Source organism: Gossypium raimondii, chromosome 12 (genome assembly GCF_025698545.1).
Source record: "Gossypium raimondii isolate GPD5lz chromosome 12, ASM2569854v1, whole genome shotgun sequence".
Classification (NCBI taxonomy): domain Eukaryota; kingdom Viridiplantae; phylum Streptophyta; class Magnoliopsida; order Malvales; family Malvaceae; genus Gossypium; species Gossypium raimondii.
In genome coordinates, this window is record NC_068576.1 from 32,554,936 (window position 1) to 32,575,641 (window position 20,706).

Genomic DNA, 20,706 nt, shown 5'->3' on the forward strand with positions numbered 1-20,706 from the left:
TCAGTCTGTCCCACTGCAACTTTAGGGGGATAAGACTTGCTTTCTCAGTCTACTCCGCTGCCAACTCAGGGAGATAAGACCTGATGTGATCTACTCTGCTGCAACTTCAGATAGATAATATCTATTATTTGAACCGGCTCCACTGCCACTTCAGGGAGAGAGGATTATCAGCTTCAATCTGCTCCACTAAAACCTCAGGGAGATAAGATTTGCCATCTTCAGTCTGCGCCACTGCAACGTCAGGGGGATAAGACTTGCTTTCTCGGTCTGCTCCGCTGCAACCTCAAGGAGATAAGACCTGATGTGATCTACTCTGCTGCAACTTCAGAGAGATAAGATCTATTGTTTTTAATCCGCTCCACTGTAACTTCAGGGAGATAGGATTAGTGGCTTCAATGTACTCCAACGTATCCTCAAGGAGGTAAAATCTTCCATCTTCGATCTGCTCCACTACTGCTTAGGGAGATAAGATCTATAATTTCCAACCTATTCCACTGCTAACCAGGGAGATAGAACTTGTCGTCGATCTGTTTTGCTGTCGGTGCAGGAAGGCAAGATCTGCTATTTTCAACCTGCTCCACTGTAACCTAAGGAGGCAAGGCTGGTGTCTTCGATCTACTTCGCTGTCGGTGCAGGAAGGCAAGATCTGTTATCTTTACTGTTCTGTTCTCTGGGGAACATGACCTATATAATGAACCTAATTATGCCTAATGATTAGGATGGTATGATCAAAATGAATCAAATGCTCATAACTAGACATGTATGAATGGTGTTTGCATGAATGCATGATTTTTTCCGAGAATGATCCCGCTTAGGTTATCATTACTCAAAGTTTATTAAGGTTTTGTAACTGACGTGCTACAACACATTCCTTTTCAACTGACGTCTTCAAAGAAACACTTAGTCAGATTGCCCCCACTGTAAACCTCAAAGTTTAATCCACTGGGACACAAAATTTGTACCATCATTCTCCCACTGTAATCCAGGGGTAGAAATATATGGCTTTTCCTTAATCCTTTCCTATCAGAATTCAAGGATACCGGATTTAAATCTTTCTGGTCCCTTACACCATTCCCAGGGTGTCGTACCAAAGGCTCATGCACATATAAAGGCTCTCTTCTTCGAGGAAACCTCTTCCTATTGTTTGATAATCATTACTTGCTTGTTTATTTAAGCTTTGTCACCAACATGACATCTTGTCATTTTGTTCAATCAATGCATTTGATAACAAAATCCAAAGAGAAAGTCCAAATTTAGACTCATTCTTCTCAAATTTTCAACCTTTAAATTTGGTGTGTTCTAAACAATAGTCTTGTTTCAGGTTCCTGTATTATTTATAAACTTTTCAGAGTAATATGAAAAACTTCCTTTGTGAAATTTTATTAGTCCATTAATCATTATTTCAATGCAACATTCTTCCAAAAAGGGTCATAACAATGGATAAGAATAAAGTTGGTTTTGAGCATAGGTCGAACGGAATAAATTATCAAAAATAGTAAAGAAAGATAACAAAGAAATTGATTAGGAATGTGTATCTTGGAAAAGAATGAAGTATTCCAAGAACAACAAATTCAATATAAATAGTATACAAATTGGGTGCCCTAGATATTGCATCTTGAACTTCTCTGCACAAACTTTCTGAAGACCATTCTAAGTTTGACATGTGTTTAGGAGATCTACGATACTTTGTCGATGCCCCAAGATGTCATCTACCCTTTCCTGTTGGTTCAAGTATAGCAAGATTATCATATGCCCCATTCCGATCAAAATTCAAGTTGCTCTGATCACCTCATGCCCTATTCTTGATCAATATTTGAGCCGCCCTTTTCGGGTTTTCAAATTAAATCCCCTTTGTTCTCAAGGCGCCCCTTGCGGGTTTTCACCTTGGCCTCTCCATTTTCTTTTTCTTTGGTTTATTTATTTGGATTCAAAGCGTCCTTTGCGGGTTTCTTTTTTTTAGGAATCAAGGCGCCCTTTGTGGGTTTTCACCTTGGTCCCTTCTCCTTCTTCAGGTGAAGTAATACTTGACTAAATCTGAGTTTACAGGACTTGGCAAGTTTTTACCATCTATCCTACTCAAGATCAGAGCTTCTCCGGAAAAGGCCTTTGGCATCCGTTTTCCTCTAAAATACTTTTGCATAGGAAGGATCTTTTTCAACATTTGGTCCTCCTTATGGAATTCTCTGAGGCGAATCTTCTAGTTGTAAGCCAGCATCATTCGTCTTTAGTACATTTGACTCTGCTGGATAGCTTTTAACTTTTTCCTCTATCAAGTTCAACTGAGCACATTGCAATTGGGTCCATTCTGCTTCATCCAACTCTTAACTCAACCGATACCTGGAGAGAAGAGATTTCTACTTCAATGGGTAAAACTACCTCTATCCCACAAACCAAAAATAATGTCACTCTGGTGGAAGTCTTGATAGATGTTCAACCAACAAGGAGGGCAAATGGTAATTTCTCATGCCAGTCCTTGTAAGTCTCAGTCATTTTTCGCAATTTAATACAGTGATGAACTATGATGTCTGATTTTGAATTGATCACAGACCTCAACTATCGTGCTATCATTCCTGATATCATCTTCTTTGTAATTCTATACTAGCATATGATAACATTGGCACATGAAACAGCCTCTATTCATTTGATGAAGTAATTAATAATCTCAACAATGAAATAATGCCCATTAGAAGCCTTCGATGATGATGATGTCCATGCTCCATTTCACTCAAAATTTGAGTCGCCCTTTTCGGGTTTTCAACTCAAATCCACCTTTGGTCGCAAAGCGCCCTTTGCGGCTTTTCGCCTTGGCCTCTCCTTTTTCTTTTCCTTTTTCCTTTTCATTTTTCTTTTTATCATTTTGATTTTGATTTTGATTTTTCCTTTTTCTTTTTTTTTTGTTTTTTTCATTTTTTTGATTGATTTTTTTATTTCGATTTTTTATTGATTGAATCTGAAGATCTTCCACTTTCATCTTGTATGCAAAAAATCTTCTTTGGTATCAGGTTTCTTTCATAAAACCTTAAGACAGAAAACTTTAGATCTTCCTCTTCAATCAGGATAAACCCAACAAAAACTTGAAGAGATGGAAACTTGACTTCAAATGGGCAAAGCTATGATGAGTCAACGAGAAAGGTATTGCCCCGGTTTATCAAGGAATCCGTATTCCATGCCAGGTTTTCTAATTTAGTAATCGGACTTTAATCAATATCTCTTTCCTAAGATGCAAATGCAATGCAACCATAACCAAAACACAACAAGAGGGGTTAGTACAAAATAGAAGCAAGCAAGGAAAACAAAAGTACCTAGTCGGGTAACCACTAGGGATTTGGAGTGGCTCTACCTAGTATGGGTTACTAAGGTCCTCTACATGTGGTTTGACTCTAAAGTCAAGGTACCCAAACTAGCAGATTCCTTGATCTTCACCCATTATAGGCTCATACAGACCGAGTTTGGTTCAGGGGAATACATTTCCCTATGGCTGCACAGAGATGAAAATCTCACAAAGACATAGGTACGGATGTATCCCGAAAGTGATCCACTATCCTGCATGGAGGTGAAAACCTCACAAAGGAGTAGCTTCTCACTCCCACTTAAAAGGGTAAGACCAAACAGTCTTTATGCAATATGATGCCAATATATAAAACTCGATTTACAGCAATCATACAAACAAATGTAAAAAAGAGGATCGTAACTATGAAGCCCAGTAAGTTAGGGCACAATTCTCTCGAGAACTATGAACACCAAGTCTTTTTAAAACTTACGAAATAAAGGATTGGTGTACTTTAATAAAATACAAATCTTACAAATGAAACATGATTAAATAGCAATATATAATGTAAAAGATACAATTCGCAATCTAAATACAAATGAGAGATAATAAACAATGGATGAAATCAAACAAAAATGGCTACCACAATTTTTATCATATTATGCAAATATCAATCCTAATTGTCAAATATCAAATGAATTAAATACAACAACATTTATTAATAACAACCTTTTAATTTGAAATATTTACACGTGAACTCAAAATGAACTTGAAACAAAAGAATAACAATATGGAAGAATAATATGTAAAATAAATTTGAAACAAGTAATACATTTATTAATTTACCTTAAATAACACATAAAAATAACCATGTAAAAGTCTTAATACATATATAATAAAAATAATCACCTAGATAGGTTTTGAAAGAAGTAAATTATATATAAATAAAATTGATTTAAAATACATATATAGATATAAAATACTTGAAATTTATAAACATAATAATATCAAACATCAAAACAATAATATATATTTTCTAAAGAAGAACAATTTAATAACACATCTAATGGCATTTAAAAATATTATATTGAAGAATTTAATTTATAACACAAAATAAATCATTAAAATATGTACAAACTATGTCAAATTCTTATAAAATATCTATATATATTAAAAGATGATGAAACATATAATAATATATAATTTAAAAATAAAAGTAATAAATTTTAAAACAATGTATGATAAATTGAAACATGTTAATAATAATTTGAAATAATAATATATCACATTTTAAAATTATGCTAATAATAAGTTTAAAGAGCATGTCAAACTAAATATTAAAATATGTTATGAATAAAGATATTAAAATAAGTACTAAATTTGATTTAAAACTATACTATTAAAAATCAAGTTAAAGTTAAGACATGAATTAAAATATAAAGAAGGAATAATAATAATAATAATAATAATAATAATAATAGGATTAAAAAATGATTTTGGAATTCAAATAAAAATAAAATAAAACATTACAAATAGAAATAAAATGGAAAAAATAAAGATAAACTAAATTTGTAATCGACTTGAAAAATGAGGGACTAAAATTTGCAATTAACCGCAAAATCTGAACATTCAAAACCACCCGTAGAAAACGGTGCCATTTATCAGAGGATTAAAATGAAAACTAAATCAAATGTACAGCACAAATTAAGAAAATTGAAGAAAATCAAATAGCAATTACGCCAAACACAGAGGGATTGATTGTGCAAAAAAACCAACAAACGAAAGAGCGCGGATCTTGCCCTTGGGTCGAGTCACCGCGCGGGTCTGGTCTTCAAAACGACGCCGTTTCAAAGCCATCGTATTGGCTCTAAATGACGGCGTTTTATCCTGCTCATAAGCTAAAAACCTAAAACCTTCTTCATTTTAAGAAAACCTAAAAATTCTAAAGCTTCTGCGCCGCTTCAACCAAATCGTCGTCCTCAAGGGCCCTCGAACCTCGCCCGAACTCCGATGAATACGGAGAGAGCGGAGGTCTAACCACAAGGTACGTTTCTCCCTTTCCTTTTTACTATTTTTTTCTTAACTTTTGTTGAGCAATCAATCACCCGAAACACAGAAAAAAAAGGGATTAACAGACGAAAACAAAAAAAAAACAAAGCAAAAGTTTGAATCACCTTTCGTATTCTAAATTTTTCTTTGATTTTCTGTTTCAAATCTCTATAAAAAGCAATACAGGGTTCGAGTCTTGGCTTATATAGCCGAAAAAAATAAACAAAAAAGAAAAATACATAGTCCTCTCTTTTGTTATTTCGTTGTTTTCTTCTTTTGTTGTTTTGTCTGTGTGCTGCAGGTACGGAGGCTAGCTAGAATGTACGGAGGCACATGTGTGACAGTGGCGCATGTGTGTGACAGTGGCGCACGTGTGAGGGCAGAGTCTGATTGCGGCGCGATGCCTTGCTGCAAGCTGCTAGGGTTTCAGTCTCAGTTAGGCTAGGTATTGGGCCATTAGGTTTTGGGCTAGGCTAGTGTTTGGGTAGTTTAGGTTAAAACGGGTTGTGGATACTGGGCTAGGTCTTTTTAATTTAGTGGGCTAGGTTAAATTTAGGTTTGGTTGTAATTTTGGGCTAGTTGAAATTTGTAAATGGACTGCTATTTCATTGGACTCTTTTTTTAATTTGGTTTATTTTATTGTGTGGGCACGGGTCAAAATTGGGCATTACACATGCTATACTTATCCACTCATTACACATGCTATACTTATCCACTCCTTAATACATTAAAATTTAACCTATGAAGCAAGATCAAAACATTATATATAAATAGACATTCATGTCTATATCACTACCAACTTAAATAAGATACAATTTTAACGTTCATGTACCATTTCAAACCACAAGTTGCATATATAGATATATAACCAAAACACTTATTTACATGGAACTTGTAACCTATTCCAAAATGATGAAAAATCTACTGAGTTGTTGAACATAAAAGGCAAGCTCTAACTATTCGAACCAACTACAAACTTCTGATGATCAACAAGAAATCAAACGTAAGCAACACAGTGCTTAGTAAGTTCGTACCGAATTTAACATAACTTGCCAATCTTAGTATAACCTAAGCATTGATCACATAAATATATACAATTAGGAAAAATGGCATTATCTGTCCTATGCACATCACAACCCAACAAGGTTAGCTTCTTCACATTTGAAACAAAAATCGTAATCCATGCTTATATACTAAATACAACACAATCATGCCTTTATTCTCCAATTCTAAAGGCAAATGACATGCCTTTCCAAAGACTAACCGATAAGGAGTCATTCCTAACGGAGTCTTAAATGCTATTCGATAGGCCCATAATGCATCATCGAGCCTCCGAGATCAATCTTTCCTGCTAAGGCCTACTACCTTTTCAAGGATACCTTTGATTTCGCAATTCACTCTTTCAACTTGCCCATTAGACTTGGGGTGATAGGCAGTAGCAATTTTGTGCTTCACATCATATTTGTCAAGCAACCACTTAAGCCATTTGTTCACAAAGTGAGAACCTTCATCACTAATAATAGTTCTTGGTGTCCAAAATTGTGTAAACACATACTTATGTAAGAATCACATGACTACCTTAGCGTCATTTGTAGGGTATGCTTCAGCTTCAACCTATTTGGATACATAGTCCACAACAACTGAGATGTATTTGTTCCCATATGAAGAAGGAAACGGGCCTAAAAAGTCAATGCCCCATACGTCAAATAATTCAATCTCCAAAATTTTTGTCAAGGGCATTTCATTCCTCCTTGATATATTTCCAATCCTTTGGCATTTATCACAGTTCCTCACATAAGCATAAGCATCTTTAAATAGTGTAGGCCAAAAGAAAGATGCTTGCAAAATATTTGATGCAGTACGTGACCACCAAAGTGTTCCCCACTTGGAGATGAATGGCAATGACACAAGATCTCAGCAATCTCGCTTTCAGCTACACAGTTTCGAATTATATTATCTGCACAATGTTTAAACAAAAATGGATCCTCCCAAAAATAATACCGACTATCATGAAGGAATTTCTTCCTTTGTTGCTATATTGTTTCTCGAGGAATTACTCCACATGCAAGATAATTGGCAAAATCAGCAAACCAGGGTATTTCATGAATTCAATTTACCACAAATAAGTGTTCATTTGGGAAATTCTCGTTGATAGGCATACATGACTGAGTTACCTCATCTTGCTCCAACCTCGACAGATGGTTAGCTATTTGATTTTCGACACCTTTTCTGTCTTGAATCTCAAGGTCAAATTCTTGGAGTAAAAGTATCCAATAAATTAGCCTTGGTTTTGCGTCTTTCTTCGTGAGCAAGTATTTAATGGCCACATGGTCAGTAAATACTGTAACTTTGGTACTTATAATATATGAGCGGAATTTGTCAAAAGCAAAAACTATAGTGAAGGGTTCCTTTTCAGTTATCGTATAATTGTGTTGGGCTCCCGTCAAAGTTCTACTTGTATAGTAAGTACGGTGAAACACTTTATTTTCTCTTTGACCCATCACAGCTCCATCAGCATAATCACTTGCATCGTACATCAACTCAAAAGGTGTAGTTCTATTTCATTCGATTCAGCCTTATGCCTATTTCAAATAGGACTACAATTTCATTAGAGTGAATGATCTTAATTTTAACTGGAAAGACCATTAATGTCAGAAAAATCATCCTGAGAGAAATACAGAATTGAGGTGCTAGACATTTTGGCCTAGCTTACTTTCCCTTTACGATAACAATTTTGTGCTTGAAAGCTAAAATTCTTGCAAACGTAAAGAAGACAGGTTATAGCTAGGGCACAATCACAGATTGAGGCCTCTATCGAATAGCTTGAGACTCTGTTCTACAGCAATAAGTTAAAGAAAGCGAGGATCCCAAAAAAGAAAAAGAAGAAGATCCCACAAAGATCGAACCGATGCAATCAACTGAAATCTTTGATAAGGTAGAACCAATGGAACCAGTAACCAAACCTGACGTCACAACTTCAATGTTCAAGACTCAATCACCTTACCCAGATCTTCGAGATGAGCTGTCAAAATTGATGGACATAATGCAACATATGTAGTGGAAGCAACAAGCCTACTAGAGATATTCAAAAATATGGGATGATTCAATGAGAAGCGCTCTTACAAAACTATACAATGACCCGTTTATTTTTGCGCCTAAGTTTCTAGATTTCATATTTGAACCATGGAGTTCAATGTCAAAGAGAGAGAGAAGCGATTCATGCAAAAACAAAGATGATGGAGCAAAAGATGAGTCGAATTTGAAAGGATATGTGAATAAATAAAAAGGGGGGATCTTGACTTTATTTTATTTCCATTCTTGGGTTATTTAATATTTTAGGATTAGGTTTTATTAGGAATTTTTATTTTTTGCATAATAAAATAAGAGGTGGAAATCATAAATAAAATTGAACAAGTTGCAAAGTACAAAGTGTGGCAATAGATATATACATGTCTAGGATTGGATTTAGAGAGATCTTGGTAGTTAAGTAGCCAAATTGACTCACCTGCTCTTTTCTAGAATCCTACCTAGTGTATAGTATCTACTCACTTTTAACAATGAGGACATTGTTCATCTTAAGTAGGGGGACCGAGAAATTGAAATTATTTCCTCTCAGAATAAACTTTTCTTTTAATTATGATTAGGATATATTTTGTTCAAAAATTTGAAATTTTGTTAAGTATGCTAAACTTTAGTATAAATAAAGTTCGATTATTTCAATAATTGTTAGTTAGTTGAATTATGACATAAATGTATTTTTAATAAAGCATGCAAATCATACCATAAAGTTTTTAGTTCCTTAGGAAAGTTAGGCATGCATGAAAGTTTAAGCCTCTAGAATTTACTTAGTAGTTTCTTAAGGAGAAATCCTAGGAAGCATGGAATGTTGAAAATGATTTAGGTAAATTTTGTTTAGACCGTTTGAGCCTTTCAAGCCAACCTTAATGCGTTTTTATCCTTTGAAACCCAACTTTGAGACTGTATGGCCTAATTTTATTTGAACCCTTGCCATATTTAGCCATCACTTTTATCTTAATTATCTTTAAATTGACCCAAACACTAGACTCAGTAGTATTCAGAATGTTCTTTGACAATAAGTTTGAGGGAATTGAAAAGAAGTATCAAATGATAAAAAATTGTAGTACATAAAGTAAAATGCTCGTGAAAGAAAAATAAAAGAAAAGAAAAAGAACAAAAACAGGGAGCATATGTACTTGAAAGAAAACAGATGTACAAAAGAGCATGTGAAAGTGTATTGAAGGTAATTATTCTGAAGGTTCGATTGAAGCTAAGTCTAGGGTTTTTAGCCTAAATTTATCTATCTTTTACCTACCCCTAGCCTAGCCACGTTACAATCTTTTTAAAGACCTATTGATTCAAGTTTCTATGCTACCTACATTAGTGGACAGAATTTGCTATGTTGAACATTTGAAGGCATAAGTTAAACTTAATGATTGCAGCTTAATCTTGAATAAGGGAATAAAATCAAATTGGTAGGGATTTAACATGTCTTTATTAGGAATCATTTAGTCTATTTTTTCTATCATAAGAATAATTGAGATTCATTTGAATGATGTGTATACTTAAGTAGCGTAAATCTCAAAATTCTTGTTCTTGAGCATAAGTGTACCAAATTCAGAATTCTAGGAAGAACATTGTTTTGAAGCAAATTTTCAAAGGTGTTTCCAAAAAAATTATTTTCAATTTGTACATTACTCGGGACGAGCAATGAATTAAGTTTAGGGGTGTGGAAACACAAAAATATACACACTTTTTCATGCCCTTTTTAACTCAAATTCATGTAGTTTTGATAAAATTCTTGTCAAAAAATATATCATTATTATAAAATAATTAAATTGTACTTAAATTATTATTATATTGAATTTTATGTAATTTTTTAATTAATTTTGATTAATTTTGATCATTTTCGATAGATTCGCACAAAGGGCAAAAAACGACTCGGCAGACAATGCTAAAAGCACAAAACCGAGAAGCAATTTTGAAGCATCAAGGAGAATTTATTTTTCAGCCTAAGACGGTCAATATTATGTGTATTAATTCATAATATAATTAATTTTAATTTCAACCCAATTTAATTTGGGTTAAATAAATTATTGTTAATTAATTATGAAAAGGGGACCAGTTGAGCTGAACTGAGAAAACCGATCCAACCGAGCACTGAGCAGCCAAAAACCGTCCCACATTATGACCCAATCAGCTTGTTTGGATGATTATTTGGCTTGCAAAATGGCCATTAAAGACTCCTTCAATTTCCATTCAAACCCCTCAACTATTCATGCCTTTCAAGATTTACACCTACCTAAAAATAGCATGTTTGAAATCTTTAAACATGCCACATGTGTGGACGCCCACGGGGGGAGTCTTTGGCTACTAATTTTTGCTTATTTTTAGTAGCCTTATCAACCTATAAATACCCCTCTTGGCTGCTCAATTCAAACACATCTCAAAACCATTCATTTTTCACTTCTCTCTCACTTTTCTTTTTTCATTGTTCTTCATTTCCTTCCCCATTCCCTTTCCAATTTCACCTCTTGAAAAAGATTCATTCAACCACCAATTGGAGAATCATTCAAGTGTTCTTGGAAGCCTCAGTTCAAGAAGAACAAGTGGGGAAGGAGAAGCAGAGCAAACTAGTCAAGCCTCGGAGAAACACTAGATTGGATTCTTGTTACCTATCCTTTTAATTTTGTGGTTGTTATGATGAAAATGCCTATGAATATTTGTGATGTTGGTATGTTTAAATTAATTAATATGACTTAAATTTTATTTTTTTAGGTTTATTGCATTTTGTCTACTTGAGTTATTAAAATTGTGTTCATGTTGTTATAGGCCTCGGTAAGATGTTTGATTAAGTAAAATCATGACTAAGTTGTTATTACATTACAACTGTAAGGTAACTAATGAATTAATTATTTAAATAGATTGAAATTGTAATTAATTGAGACAATACTTACTCAGTGCATGTTTAATCATCTAAGATAGCTGAGGGTTAAATTAGCAACAGCATCTAATAATACATTAGCCTTGCATAACTTGCAAGATTATTGTGATTAAACTATTTCAAGGCAGAAATACATTGTTACCTCACGTAATCTTTTATGTGCTTATGAGATTGAATTAATTGTTTGAATTGGCATAGAGATATGTATAAGAGATTATTTTAATTTCATAAGTATGTATGTGCATTAACACATTTGCTTATTAAGATTTGTTTAATCGGTTGAATTGACGTAGAGATATAGTCAAGAGATAAATAGATTTTGGTAGGTAAGTATGTTCATAAGTTAGCAAATTACCGAGTTGTCGTGAATTTATTCGTAATAACATAAACATGAGTTTAATAATTCTATGTTAAGAAATGTAATTAATCTAGCAAAATTATGTCATCTTGATTAAAATCATCGTTTGAAATCATGTACTAGAACTTTTATTTTATTTTTATTTATTTTACTTAGTTAAAATCTTAGTTTTAATCACTTCCTCAAATCAAAATATTTTTCTTCACCAAAGTGTTTTTAATTGATTCATAAATAATTATTTTGTCAGTCCCTGTAGGTACGATAACTCGACATTTACTTGTCACTTTATTACTTGTTGTGATTGTGTACACTTGCACATTTTCGTTGTTCAAATCTAACTCTCGTTTTAAGTGAAATATAGTGTTATTTACTTTAATAAAATGTTATTTAATTAATTAATTTGTGAGTATATTAAGTATTCGAGAGGAGTTGAAAAACTCAGTCAAAGAGGAATCCAAGTAAGTGTCGTAAACTATTAAGTGTTGTGAATGTCCATGATTTATGATATGTGATGCATGTAATGTTGATCTCAACTCTATGTTATGTGATTTATGGCTAGATTGATATGTGATGATCTAAACGAGTGATATATGTATGTGTATGTTAAGATCCATGTTTTAATATAAATATGTATAATAAAGCATGCTAAAGTGAAAACTATGTGATATGTAAAAATTTGGGCATGATACATGCATATGTGTAAAAACTGAGAAATATGAGTTATGAGCATGAATATGTGAAAAATGTGAAAAGTGAGACATATGTGTTAAAATGGCCATATCACATGCATGGGGTGGGATTGTGAAAGGAGGAAGCTATGTAGCAGTTTAACTGGGATTATGTGGTCGTTATCTGTAATTATTTTATGGCATGTGCACAATGTGTTATGTCACCGTTTATCAGTATCTATGTGGTGGCTTGTCCACAAATGGTGTGTTATCAAATGGACTTATTCTAGGAACTCGATATTAGTGTGTAGCAGATATGGGTAGGAAATCCTTTTAAATGTGCATTATTACATAAGCATAACTTGTTATATAAGCACAAATATTGTGTTTGCGATATGGATTTGCCTAAACTTACATCGTGTGAGGTTTACGTATCATCGCCTTGGGACATGCAAAGAACACAATCGATAATTACGACTCATCCGCCCTTTCCAGAATGTGCCATGGCCATGGACTTTCTTCAGTACTTACATATCAGAATTTGTGTTTACTGTCCGGATGGACTTCATCATATACCATCGTGATGACCAAACTCACAACTCAACCTCTCCACACTCAGAGACACTCTATTTTCCCCCAAGAAATTTCTAATCATCCATTACATATTCAACATGCACACATTCAGGTACACTAGTTCATCTTCTTAACCTAAGCATATTTCATTACATGCTTCACACACATCAACACAATCATATCTCATAGTACACATTCCAAACACATACACTTAGTTGCTGAGCAAAATTACATACACCCATACACACAATTCATTATACTCTAGACTCACAAAGACCTATTTCAAGCATACATACTTATTTTCAACAATCATCCATGTACTCATTCATTATTTCTGGAACATCATTCACAAGAGATTATTCTAGATAGACTTATAGGAGTCGATATTAGGGACTCACCTGAGACTTACTTACTGCAACTACCAACTTGAGACTTAGACATCCGATTTGAATTAGTAACAACACTACTTAAAGAACACGATTTCAACATTAATACCCATCTAAAAATAGATTGATGACAATTCATGTAATAGTCCATTTTTTAGTGGTGTCAGAAATAGTGGTTTTGAGGCCACCAAATCCGATGAGTAAGTTCATAAATATTATATTTAATATTTACGAGTTAATTGTGACTTTGAAAAGGTTTTTGATATAGTGATTTTTTATTTTATAAGTGATTTATTAAGTTTAAGTTGTAAGACCTTGAGGTCAAGTAGTTTTAGAAAATGAGGTATTGGGACCTCATTTCTATAAACTAAGCCGTAAATATTTTTATAAATATTTACTAAGTGTCATTAAGGTGGTATTAAAGTTTTGTTGAAAAATTTTAACGTTTCAATGGTTAATTAATTAAAAGGACTAAATTGTAAAGATGTAAAATTTAATCACTATTTGAATTGAGTGATTAAATGGTTAATTGAATAAGGGAAAAGGGACTTAAATGGTATTAGACCATTGAAGGTGTTAGTACACAAATATGGACATGACTTTGGTGTTTTATTTATTTATTAACCAAAGGTAAAATAGTAATTTGATATTTCATTTAAATTAAATAAAGCCAAAATGTTTTATCATCTTTTACATTGCTTCATCACCGAATTGAAAAGGGAGAAGAAACCATTTTGAGCATGAAGGTTTCGGCAAGTTCAAATTCTAGATTGGTATGTGATTTTAGCTCTGTTTTTAATGATTTTTATGTTTTTGAGATCGTTGCAACTAGGTCCAGCTAACCCGTACCTTCAATTTTGAAACTGTTAAAGATTTTAAATGTTGCCATTGATGAATCTTGTGATATTTTATGTTAAATGATGAGTTTGAAATATTAGTTGGTATTTAAAAGTATTTTGTTAAGTTATTTTTGATGAATTGATTGATTAGGAACTAAATTGTTAAATTAATAAAAGTACAAGGATTTGATGTGAAAATTTCAGAAATATGGGTTGTATTTGGAGCTATGAATATTCAGCTAAGCTCAAATTTGGGTAAAAATGGTTAATTTGCATGTTTTGGGCTCAATGACTAAATTGAATAAAGTAAAACTTTAGGGGCAATTTTGTAAAATGTTAAAAATGACCAAATTGCATAAAATGAATTTTTTTAATTGTCTAAATTAATATATTGTATGAAATTATTAATTTAGATCAAGATCGGGTGGAAAATCGAGGAAAATGGAAAATTACCAAAATGCCCCTAAACTTTGGTATTTCTGTAATTTAGCCAGGTAGGTTCGTATGAACTGTATTCTGTATAGTTTGGATTAAATTGAATGTTTATATGTGATAATATTGTAATTCAATAAATATATATATATTAGTATGCAATTTACCGTGTTATGAAACGACGTAAATCCAACGACGTACAACAATTACTGAGTCTCGTTTGAACCTTAGGAATTCGTAGGATACAAATGACATGTCATTAAGGTTACTGATTTGGTTGAGGTCCTTCATGTGTTGCGGACACACGACAGCTCTTATGAGCTTACCAATTCTCAACTCGTATGAGTTTACCAATTCTCAACTCGTATGAGCTGACCAATTCACAGCTCGTGAGAGCATACCGATTCATAGCTCTTATGAGCATACATGTATAGGAAATTATGGATTATAGTTTAGTACACTATGTGTGAACTATCTCGAGTGTCCAACGATATTCTAAATGGTTCAATGGGTAATGTTCTGTTACGAGATGATATGAGTTCGATACGAACAATTACAGTTATTTACATGAAATCCATGTAAATGGTTTTACATGATGTATTGATTATATGGATGTTACATGTATATGGAAATTTGATTAATTTTTGAGTTCATCCATGATTATTGATTCATATATGAATTTACATAACCAAAATGGTTGGTGTATATGTGTTTAGGCTTTGGCCAAGTTGTGGTTGGATTATACCATGTTAAACTTATAAGTTATGCATTGAAATGGTAAATGCCTAAATGGAAATATGCTTGTGATCATGAAAGGGTGGTAAGGTTTAAATTATGTAATTCCTATCGAAATGGTTTGCCATGTGCTTAGTTCCAAAAAGAATTATGTTTAAACGCACTAGCTTGTGGATATGATTGAATGATATGCTTATGTCTCGTGTGTTATGCATATAAAATGGGTGTGGAAAGGTAATGAAATAGTAAGTTCATATCTGAAGTGTAGATTGATGAAAAAGGGAATGATGAATTGAATTAATGTTATTTGAGCTAATGAGAGTAAATGCAATGGAAATTAATGAAATGCAAATGGAAATAAGAAATATTTGAAAGGGTAAATAATCCTACTATTCTAGGGATGATATGAATAAGTGATGTTGCGGATTTATTCACCTTGTGCGTTGTTGAATATATCTTCATAAACCTTACGGTATCAGTATTGGATTATTCTTGATATGTATAAATTTCATATTTGAAACGAATTGATATGAATAAATTTTATATGAGCTTACTAAGCATTCATTGCTTACGTAGTAGTTTTCCTTTGCTTTTCAGGTTATCGAAAGCTCGATCGGGTTGGAAGCTAGTCGAAGATCCATCACACTATCCATCAGCTCACTCGGTACCTTCGGTTGGTTTATGTTTGGTTATAATGGCATGTGTAGGTTATTTTGGCTAATGTTGGCCTATAAGTTTTGTTGTGATTATAGCCAGTTGTTGGCTTGTGTTTTGGTATATTTTAGTATGGATATATGTGACCTTAATTCAGTTGAGGTGTGGCTTGATTGGTGGTTGAATGATGAAAGGTAAAATGATAGTTATATGTGCATTTTGTATAAGTGTTTTGTGAGTTGGTGAATTGGTTGTGAATTGGTACCTTGTTGTGTAAGACAAATATGTCTAATTATGTTAGAAATTGAAGGGCAGTTTAACATCAATTGGTATGTTTTGGTAAAGTGATCTACATGATATGTAATGATGCAATTATGCATATAATTTAGTTGAACTGATCGTTATATTGAATACATGGTTAAACATGTTTATAATTGTCATTTGAGGTGTCTAAGGGCATATTGGTTGTATGTGAATATACTACATGTTTAAGGCTTGATTTTGCTTCTTTTGGATGCCATAATATGGATTGTTTTTATGCACAATGTTAAGTGTAGGTGGATGCCATATTGGGTGAGAAATATGGCTTGTAAAATAACCTATTTTCGTCCACACAGGTAGAGACAAGGGCGTATGTCTCAGCCGTGTGTGACACACGACCAGGTGATAGAGCTGTGTGTCCGCTGTAGTTTTTAAAGGGTTGCAAGTCAAGCTGTTACATTGCCTGGCACACGGGCATGTGAGGTTACTTCGAAGGGTACACAACCTAGCACATAGGCATGTGACTTGGCCGTGTGACCAAGTCAGAGAGTTATACAAGCTTGGACACTGCCGTGTATCCCTATTTCAAATGTCCACACGACTTGAGACACAGGCGTGTCTCTTGACCTTGTGAGTCACATGGCCTAGCCACACAGCCATGTGACCCTACAGCTTTGAAATTTTTCTACGTTTTTTGAAAATTGTCTAAGTTTCTGCTTTAGTCTCGACTTGTTTCTAATGCGTATTTAGGGCCTCGAGGGCTCGTATATGGGACAGTATATATGATTTTGATTGGTTTTATTATGAATATTGAAATGTTATGAAACATTTGAAATTTCTATCTATTTGATCCGTAAACCTCAGTAATGCTTCGTAACCTTGTTCCGACGACGGATACCGGTTAAGGGTGTTACAATTCATCTATAGAAAATCCTCATGTAGGGCTTCTTATACGTAACGTACTACTCAATTACCTCATAGCATCCTTATTCCTAACATGCGAAGTTATCATACTTACCAAGAGGGAACTTTTCACAAACTTTTCTAACACATATATAATCCAATTTCGCTTAGTGCAACTTGACAAGTGTCCAGAAATTTCAGAATATACCCTTCATAATGGCCTAAAAATCCGAAGGAAACATAAATGAAAGCCTTTTCCATATGCCATTTGTCCAATCAGTTTAGTTGGTTTAAAAAAATATCTAGTTACTGAGACTTGACCTTCATGGTATTTAAACAAACTAGGCGTAATATACATTTGGAGGTTACCTATACTGTAACACCCCAAACCCAACCTAGACGTTATGGTCGAATATGGCTTGTCATATTGAAGTGTCTTTCAAAAATTGTACTTGTTAGTAAAAATTTGTTTCCAAAGTTAAAAACCTCTTTGTTAGTGTTTAACAAAACATCTAGCCAAAACGATTGCTTTGTTGTCTGCTTTTGTTATAATAAGTTGATCTAAAAATCGCGAAAGCTTTTGAAACTCTATTTTTAAATTTTGTGTCTGTGAAAACAATAATTATTTTGAAAGTTTGTCCTCTCCTAAACTAGCAGTTTAAAATAAGTAAGTAAAAACCCAATTAAAATTTAAACAAGCTTAAAGCCCTTATTACATAGACAAAACCCAACATAAACTTTAAATTTAAATAAAAGCAAGTGTAGCACAGCTGCAGTTGTGTGGCCACCTCTGAGTTCCTCGTAACACCAAATCGCCTAAGGCTGAGGATTACCTGTACAGTTAAAAGGAAAAAGTGAGTTTACGAAAACTTAGTGTGTAATCCCCTATCAGTCAAACGTATACAACATGCAAGATGCGAGTTTACTGAGCCCTATTCAAGAATGATGCAGTGTGGGCCTTAGCGAATCTGAGAATAAATGTGGGCCTTAACCCAATACAGTAATATTACAGTGCAAAAATGCAACCCATCCCAATCCAGCCAACACACCACTTCGTACCACCAACACACAATGTAGGGATAAAATCGACCCACCCAGCCAACACACCAATATTGCAACAAAGCTGCCAATAATAGTATTGCAGTAAAGATGCCAGTAATAGTGTCGCAGAAAAGCTGCTAGTAACAGTATCGCAGAAAAGCTGCCAGTAACAGTATACTTCCTTCATAACAGTATCCCAACCCCATGCAGTATGTCATGTCATAAATCATATGTGTATGCAGAATGTCATACTCAATCATAATCATACATATCATACAGCAAATCAGTTATATATAACATTGGGTCATATCAGTCATTTCATCTCCTAAGGTTATAATAGTCATTTTACCCTATGTGGGTATTTCGATAATCTTACCCTATGGGGGTATTTCGGTCATTTTATCCTATAGTGGTATTTTGATCATTTTACCCTATAGGGGTATTTCGATCATTTTACCCTATAGGGGTATTTCGATCATTTTACCCTATAGGGGTATTTCGGTCATTTTACCCTATAGGGGTATTTCGATCATTTTACCCTATAGAGGTATTTCGATCATTTTACCCTATAAGGGTATTTCGATCATTTTACCCTATAGGGGTATTTCGGTCATTTTAGCCTATAGGGGTATTTCGATCATTTTACCCTATAGGGGTATTTCAGTTAGTTTTCCTTATAGGGGTATTTCGGTCATTTATTGATGACTCAGATAACCTAAATGGTCAAAATAGTGTAAATGGGCCTAAGTGGGCCTACACGTTTGTGCAGCCCGTTCAGCCCAGAATTCGCCACGACTAAGGGCTTTATAACGCCCAGTCTAGTATTTGCCACAATTTGTGGATTTCATCTGTGCGGGGCGCACGAGCCCAATGAGCCCACACGGCCCATTTCGGCCCAACATGGCCCATTACGGCCTAAGCCCATGGAAATGCTCATGGAGGCCTCTATAGTCTATCGTCCATGTTTCGCGAGTTGGGCTTACAACACGAGCAATCGCACGCCTATGTGGTCTAAAATGCCCTATTTTCGACTTTACGGCTTTTTGCCGTTTTACAATTGCAATGGGGTGTTTACACACCTATTTACGAGAAGAGCGCAAATCTCCACGTACCCCAACCTAGATTCAACCAATACCCAAAGTTAGTCCTTTAATCATTAGGGTAAAACACCCTCTTATTGACACTAAATCCAAAACACCATCCTTACCTTGCTTGAAAGAGGGTGACTTTACTCCTCCAAGATTGCCAACCAAAAGTGGTCACACACTTATCGATTATCTGCACCACAAACAATGATCTCAAACTAAGCTAGGCCATATAAGTGGCCTCAAACCGCGAACGATATCCTAAAGGAACATAGTCAGTATACGGCCTAAACCCCAAAAGTGAGGTAGCATATTACCTTGTTCAAACGTTGAGGACAAGGGTTGCGACTACTTCAAACCACATACAATCCACCACTCTTCGAAGGAAACCCTAAATGTAATATCCTAAAAATTACTACAGTAAGAAAGTAGGTATCATTGATAGTAAAATAAGGAAATAAAGTGACAAAAAGGGAAATTTTGAGTTATGGCAACATTGGGAATTATATTATGACATATTAATTCAAGAAAGGATTAAATAACAAAAGTGAGAAAAGTTTTGTTGCCCAATAGTAAATACTCGAAATTTGAGGGGTTAAAATGTAAATAGGAAAAATTTGAAGGACCAATAGTGTAAATATTTCAAAGGTGGAATAATTTAGAAACTAAGGAAAATGGATGAATTAGGACCAAATTGAAAAGGTGAAGAATTTTGAGGGACTAAATCACAATTTTACCAAATTAAGTGATGACTCAGGGATGGAATTTTTAAAGATTATAAAGGGCAAAATGGTCAATTAGAAGAGAGAGAAATCTAGAAGGCAATGATGATGTTGGTGATATTTTAGATTAATTAATTAAATAAATATTAGTTTATTATATTTTAATTTGATTTTTAAATGATATTTTATTATTTTATTATTATTCTTTTTAGTATATATATGGCAGGAAAGATGAAAATCTACATCTTCCCATGCATCCAACGTATGAAGAGAAAAGAAAGAAAGAAACTTTCTTTTCTTTACAATTTGGTCCTTTGACCAAAAATTCACACTTTTAACTTAGAAATCAAAAGAATTTTCATATCCATCAAGAGAGAAAGATAACAAGGAGACAATGGGGAGCTAGAATATCAAGTTGGATTCAAGAAATAAAAGCTGGAGGAGAGAGAAAATCAAGTTAAAGATTGAAATTAATAGGACAAGGTAAGAACATCAAGATTTCAATATATTTTAATTTTGTTATTATTGAAAAAGCATGGAAATGATGTTATAGTAGAGTTTTCTTAAATGAAGTCTTATGTTCTTGATATATTAGTGAAGGAAATAAGAGAAAGTGATGGAAAATATTATAGAGAAAATGAATAAGGAAGTTATAAACTTAGTAATCAACATTTTGCACTAAAACAGTTTTGGACAGCAGTAGTAGGCTAACTTCGAAAAATCACCATAAATTCTGGAAATCGAATTATAGGATGAAAAAATATTGAATT